Here is a 7,750-nt window from a genome sequence, read left to right as displayed (position 1 = left end):
CTCAATACTACACTGTATTTTAGAAGTTTTATTCCAGCTGTCAACAGATTATGTACTGATCTTCCTAACTGTGTAGTTGAATCGGTGAAGTTTGAGAAGTTATAAATTGCATTGAATGTTTTTAATGCTGAAGAGGCTGATATCAGTATTTCCTATTTTTTTTTATATGTGACATATTGATTTTAGCTTTGGCACTGATCTTAAGATATTTCTTATCCATTATTAAATAATTTCCATATGGTTTATTCGTTTCATTATCTTTTAATTTATTTCTTTTTTGACAGGAATATTCTCCTCATGCGAACTCTATGGCTTATAGATTCCAGGTATTTTGAGAAATAAATCCAAGAATGCTTCCCAACTCTCATTTCCAGAATCGGGCCTGAAAGAATAGAGGGCAAGTACTCTCGCACTCAAAAAGCGTAAAGACACAATGGACATGGTTTGCTAACCATACACCAGTTTAAGTCTAAAAATATATCAGGACTTTCCTCCCCGATATTCCCTTGATGTTCAGACGCTGCTCAAGGCATAGGGAATCATGTAGGATTGTGTGTGTGATACTGCCACATACATTCATGAGATAAATGAAATGGAGGGTGACAAGTTAAACTAGTAGGTTCCTTAAAATCTTATATAATGAAGATAAACGGACATAAATAAGACAGCAGCGGGAAGCAGGTCCATGCTTGTCGATACAGTGACCACTGAACAACGACTGACTACTATATGCACATGGCAGAAAGAAAACCAGTGTTGACACATAATTACATTGTTGCCACGATGCATAATGAAAAAGTGGTCTTACAGTATGTGTAATGGGGAAAGATAAATGGAAACAAATGTCATTCTTCTACAAAATAATAATAAAGCAAATGTACATTAATGTTCATAAACTATACGTAATGTAAAAAATATACAGCACAACATTAGATATCTATACACCTCCCTCCCCCTTTACGCTCGTAGCAGGGTCTCGAGCAGAATGGTAATTTCTCTGAGCTAGTCGAGGTGAATGACGAGGGACATTTGAGGGTTCGGATGATGGCTCTCTTTCCTGGCCAGAACAAGGGGACACAGGGTCTTGGGGAGAGTTGTCATCACTTATATTAGCCAATGGGCGTAAATGTCATCAGTTTCGAAACCATACACGACCACTTGGAAGGCGTACTTCATACTTTCTGGACATTCCGCGTCCCATCACGATACCAATCTTGTCCCATTGAAGTGTCGTTGCGTCCTGTATCCTTACTCATTGGCCGATGGTGAGCTTGGGTAGATGGCGGGCATGAGAGTTGTAAAGGCTCACAGCCTGGTCGGTTTGGGCAGCAGTGCGGTGGTCGTAAACTTGGGTCTAGGTTTGCCTCTCCTCTTTGAATGATCTGGGGTGGGCTGGAACGCAACTGCGGAGAGGATGGCCATAGAGAATCTGCGCAGGGGAGCGTCCAGCAGGGTTCGGTGTATTCCGAAGCTCCATCAGTTCCATCAAAGGCTTCACAATCTATGTTCCCGGATGTCTTGAGGATAAGGTGTTTAACAGCTTTCACGGCAGCTTCTGCGTGTCCATTAGACTGAGGGTAATGTGGAGATGTGATGATGTGATGAACTCCCCAGTGGTCAGCAAATTGCTTGAAGTCGTGGCTGGAAAATGGGGGTCCTCCATCAGTTTGTAAGCGGAGTGGAACACCAACCTCGCGGAAGAAAACACAGAACATTCTTTTAACACTGGCTGTAGTTGTGTCACGTCCACAGGGAACAACCACAGGCCAGCCTGAAAGTCTATCAGCAATAAAGAGGAAGGATTTTCCTGCTACGTGGAAGAAGTCAGCTGACACAGTTTCAAAGGATTGGGATGGGTGGTCGTCACACATGTAAGGTTCCTGTTGCTGACTAGGGAGAAGATGTTGGCAGGCCTCACAGCTTTCTACTTTACTCTTAATATCTGCATTGATGCCTGGCCAGAATATTGTCTGCATTGCACGATGTCGAGTAGCTTCAGTCCCTCGGTGGCTGTCGTGGAGTTGATCCAAGGTGCGTCGACAGAGGGCAGCAGGGATGACGATCCAGGGGCCATACAATACCAACTCTCCATCCGCGTATAGGTTGTCGCGCAGTTTCCAATAAGGGAGGGCGGAAGCGTGGAGATCATAGCGGTTGGTGGGAAAGCCGTTGGATACATAGTAAACGAGACAACTGTAATCTTGATCCTAAGATGTGGCTATGCGGATTTCTTGTAGAGACTTATCCTCTTCGATGATGGGTCCTGTTGCCTGGTCACCAGTAGAAGTGGCGGTGCTGGCAACGATACGCCTGACATGTGCAGTCGAAGTAGTGCATTCTTCTTCATCTTCAGGTGTGGGGGGACTGGATGGGGAGCGAGATAGGGCGTCTGGTATGCAAAGCCATACTGCAGTGAAGATGTAGGGGGCCACTTTCATCTTGAGACGTTGAAAGCGTGGATTCTCAATAGCATCCAGAATGTAGTTATTGAGAATCGGTATCAAGGGACAATGATCAGTCATTAAGGTGAAATGCTGAAGTCCGGGCAAGTATAGGCGGCACTAAGCTATAGCCCAAGTGACTGCAAGTAGCTTCAGCTCTATGGTGGCGTAACGAGTCTCAGTATCTGTAAGGAAACGAGAGCCACACTGGACGAGACGCATCTGACCTCGGCCGTTATCTTGAAGTAGGGCACAGCCGAGACCATATAGGCGTGAGGCATCTGTTTGTAGAACTAGAGGCGAGGCAGGATTGAAGGGTGCTAGGACATGAGGTGAAGTCAGAGCTGTCTTAACTTTCGTAAATGCTCGCTCATCGTCGGGCGTCCAGACGAATGAGCGTTTGGGGCTCATAAGTGGGCGTAGGGGCTGTGCTGCTGCTGCGATGTCTGGAGTGAAGTTGGCAAGTTGATTGACAAGACCCATAAATGACCTGACATCTGTGACATTAGATGGTGTAGGAAAGTCCCGTATAGCTGATACCTTGTCAGGGTCTGCTGCAATACCATTGGATGATAATACATAACCGCAAAAGTTAACTTTAGGGGCGGCTACGGTGAACTTGTCCTTGTTGAGGGGGATGCCATATTGACGGTATCTGCTCAGCATCTGGTGCACGTGTTGTAGGTGGGAAGGGAGATCCTCATCGGAAAGGAGGATATCATCTACAACCTTCACACAGTTGGGAACACCTTCTAGTGCCATATCTCCACGGAGGCAGTATGCATCCCCTGTTGCTGAAAATACCATTGGGCCGCGACAGTGCTGCAGTCTTCCGTACGGAGTTATAAATGTAGTCAGGTGGCAGTCCTCTTCTGTAGACACTGGTTCTTCTTGTATGTAGATACTGCGTTGACTTGGCTAGGGGGAGGTGCAAGGGCTGATGCAGTTGCACGTGTAGATTCGTAGGAGCGGCAGCATGTCACAAACTCTGCGAGGGTAGATGAGGGTTGGAGGGGGATAAGGCGTTGTATTAACTTTTTGTCTCTCACACCCATCAAAATTACCATCTGCAATTGCCGTTCAATGCAAGAGGTGGGGTTGCAAGTGCACAAGTCCACTTCATCGGCGAGATCCTTGAGGCGTGCGTAGTAGTCTGCAAATGATTCTCCGACAGCCTGTTTACAGGGCAACAATTCCCTGCGTCGTAAGGCTTCATTTCTAAGGCTGCGAAAGTGCTTCTGCAGTGTATCCAACACCTCTGTAAGGGAAAGTGATGTGTTGGGAGAGATGCCCAGTGTATGCGTAAGCAGGTGCTGGACGTCCAGGGAGATGTAGGTTCTCAGGTGAATCAGCTGAAAAGTTTGATGTAATCTATCAAGTCCAACTAATGCTGCATAATCCTCAAAACGAAGTCTTCATTGGCGAAACGCTTGATACATTGCATCATGTTGCGAGAGATGTGGGGGATGGACCATAGGCTTGCTAGAAGTTGTAGGGGTATGCACTGATAAGCCAGGGGTTGGGGGAACAGGTGTAACAGGAGGTGCAATTATGGGGTTAAGTTGCTGGGGTTGTGATGCCGCAATCTGTCCTGATAGCAAGGAGAAAAGGGACATGAACCGCTGGTTATCTTCCTGTCTTGATTGCTCCATCTTTAGCCTGAAGGTCTGCTCCTCTTGTCGTCACTGGTCTTGTTCTTGCATGCTGGAAGTCTGTAGAAAATGGATGAGATGAAGTATATCATTATTATGGTCACCTGACCTATTGGGAATCAGGGAAGGAGGGAGAGTGGTGCTGGTATCTTCATCAGCAGTGGAGAGGTGCAAAGGTACTTTGTCTGTCGTCAGACCCTCCATTTGATCCTCTGACTGATCCTCTGTGTGATCCTCAGTCTGATCCATTAAATCAATTAGCTGTTCCTCAGTCACCATCGATGCATGAAAGGAAGGATGACGGGTGGTGGGGCTGCTGAGAAAAATGGCGCCAGAGTTCAAATGTCCTAACAAAAATGTTGGCAAGGACACTAACATAATACAACACAGCACTGTAACACACTGACACTCTAACCCTGCACTGCACAATCACTGTATCGTTCTTAAGAGACATTGTAGTTAAAATCTTGAGTCACTGTAAGGGATCCAATGTGCGAGACAAGAAGTAAAAAGCAATGGCGGTAGTCGTCTTGGAATCCATAACGTCCGGTTACTCACTGCGCCATGTGTGTGATACTGCCACATACATCCACGAGATAAATGGAATGGAGGGTGACAAGTTAAACTAGTAGGTTCTTTAAAATCTTATATAATGAAGATAAACGGACATAAATACGACAGCAGCGGGAAGCAGGTCCATGCTTGTCGATACAGTGTCCACTGAACAACGACTGACTACTATATGCACATGGCGGAAAGAAAAGCAGTGTTGACACATATAATTACATTGTTGCCATGATGCATAATGAGAAAGTGGTCTTACAGTATGTGTAATGGGAAAATATAAATCGAAATAAATGTCCTTCTTTTACAAAATAATAATAAAGCAAATGTGCATTAATGTTCATAAACTGTACGTAATATAAATAATATACAGCATAACATTAGATATCTATAGAGATTGGACAAATTTAATAGCTTAACACTTGTCAATAGCAACTTGTTTCATTTCATGGATATAGAGACTTGCAACGTTAATCTCCAAGGGGATAAGACGTTTAATGGGATGAACATATGTTCTGTTAGCTGGGTGTACCTTCACAACTCTAATATAACTCTCTTGATCAGTGTAGATTTTTAGAATATGAGCCATCGGGTAAACTTCGTCCAAAATTAAAAGACTTAAATCTCCAATTTAAGGGGGTACAGGGTGGATACGATTATTTTCATGTCATGTTCATGAGGGGAATTGACATAATCCTGAGTCCATCTTTTTAGAAATAACTTACATGTTCATATGTTTTGGTAACTAGCTGGGGAGCTATTTCCTTCCTTATGTGTAGGATCTTTGAGGTCAGTAATATAGACCTGATATGCAAGTGAGAGAGATTATTCATAAAAAAGATGACTCGGGGTTAGAGAGGTGTCAGTAATGCCATTAACATCTAAATAAACTAAAGGTCTCTCATTGATGAAATAATCGACTTCTTTTACCAGAGTAATATATTCATTATAGGCTGGGTACAAGTGATATATGGATTTCCTTAAATTAAGTTTGGTGAAGCCTACTAGCCTTTTACAAAAACCTCGCTGCCAAGTGGCACGAGGATGGATATATTTCTAAGTTAGGATGAGGGAAGATTTAAACCCAACAATTACCGTGTGATACATGAGTTTAGTAAGTAGGGCTTGACCAGCTTGGAAAGTAGAAGCATTATCTGAGACAATACAATATTGCATACCAAATCGAGCCGCACATGTGTGCACCGCTTCCACGTACTCATGGCTGTTAACGAAGTGGTGACTTCTAGAGCTAGGGATCTGGTTGCTGCACTGTGTAAAAGAAAGATATAAGGAAAATCTACATGTGAATCACATACTTTGAAGGCTCTAGTGAAATTGAAACTAGTTATTTGGAAGAGCATTCTCAATGTGTGGCGATTGTGGTGGTACTAGGGTAGAGGGGGCAGAGGGTAAGGGGATGCTAAAACTTTCTTACTATGGATAGATAAACGCAAGATTTTCTTGATTCGTGGGTGCATTTGGTAACCCAAAAATTTTTTACGCACTTCAACGAGAAGTGTTCAGGTGTTACAGTGTAACAAACGTTCCTACTAATGTCTAACAATAAGCGTCCAAAGGCCACAATGATATCCCAGCAAAAGGGGGTCTACGTAATCTACTTCCCTTGGTGTGTTACTGCGATGGGAACTAACTTTAAGGAGACTGATTATCAGCGTTTATTTTATGTTGACAAAAGAAAGCGAGTTCGTCGGAAGTGGGATGGATATCTTCACCTTGTACCAGTTTAAGAATATTAGGATAACTTGGGGCTAAGGAACATTTCAACATGACTCTTAGGGGGGGGGAGAAGGATGAATTTATTTTTTACATTAGGCCCAAATTACGACAAGGGTTATAAACAACGGGGAATCAAATGAAGGAACGGTGTGTAGCACGTGTCGCATTGTGTAGGAAACTATAATGATCAAATAGTCATAACTCAGGAGGAGAAACCCGAATAGTGCACGCACATATTTCGTGGTAATTGAGAACATACCTTAGTTGTGGTATTCTGAAAAGTTACTGAGCCAAGAAGGACCTTATAGCCAGCTTTTATTTTTAATAAATATGTCTGACAGTAACACCATGCGCCGCCAGGTCAGCTGAATTACTATTAGTTGGAACATGCTTCAGGCTAAAATTTAAAGTTAGTTTAATGTTGACTATTTTCTACACACTATTAAGGATGAAAGTGGAGTTAATTTTAGAATTACAGACCTATTATAGGAGGGGGGGGAGGGTGGATGTGTTGGACCAAACAATGACTGTGTCGTATGTGCCAGGACATAGTTGTAACAAGTGTTTGGTTAAGTGACTCCCAAGTATGAACGCGGGTAACTGAAGCTTTTGAATAATTAAACTCTCATCTACTTCCAACATGTATCTAGGGGTGACTTGAGCTATAGCTTTAAGGAGGTGGGAGTCATTTTCCTGGGTCACTAAGTAAGTAGCTATGCTGAAGGCAAGCTTGGATGCTTCTGCAAAAATGTACAACGAAGGTTGATTGCAATTATGTGTGTGTAAACGGAAATTAATTTCTTCATGACCTCAGTACTTTTTAAGGATAGTATTTAGTTCTTGAACTTGATCATGGTCAATAGAGGTGTCCCAGCCCTTATCAGCTATAAATAGTTTTTGAATGAAGAGGTTACCTAATATTGTTACAGGAGAAATAAGACCAAAATGGCCGTAGATGGAAGATAACAAAGTGTCTTTAAAGGTATCCCATTCAAAAAAAAAAAAAAAAAAAATGTTTTTGAGCATCGATATCAACCTACTAGAATGACTGTCCAAATTATGTTTGATAGTTTGGTTAAGCAAATAAGGGCTTTTGGTGCCTAAAAAAAAACTTTAAACCTATATGCAACAACCATTGTTATTTCAGTATCCTCAAAGAAAAGGAAGCAACAACAATCTCCACTCCGGGTCAATCTATATGTGAAGGAATGCCTTGGAAATAACCTCGGTTAAACACAAGGGCTTATCTTGCAACATCAAAATCATTGATTGAGTCTTGGATGCAGTATTGGGCCCTGTATACAGAGAATCATTCAAAGAAACAAAATTTGGCTACGACTTGGATTATGGGGCATA

General features: G+C 42.8%; 1 pseudogene; it reads right to left on the bottom strand.

The window, feature by feature from the left end:
- Nucleotides 1–937: 937 nt before the first annotated feature.
- On the bottom strand, nt 938–1,871 carry LOC137656181 (uncharacterized; annotated as a pseudogene).
- Nucleotides 1,872–7,750: the final 5,879 nt, after the last annotated feature.

Source organism: Palaemon carinicauda, chromosome 17 (assembly GCF_036898095.1).
Source record: "Palaemon carinicauda isolate YSFRI2023 chromosome 17, ASM3689809v2, whole genome shotgun sequence".
NCBI lineage: Eukaryota > Metazoa > Arthropoda > Malacostraca > Decapoda > Palaemonidae > Palaemon > Palaemon carinicauda.
Note: the sequence above shows the minus strand (reverse complement) of the source record. Positions and strands in the feature narration are given on the sequence as shown.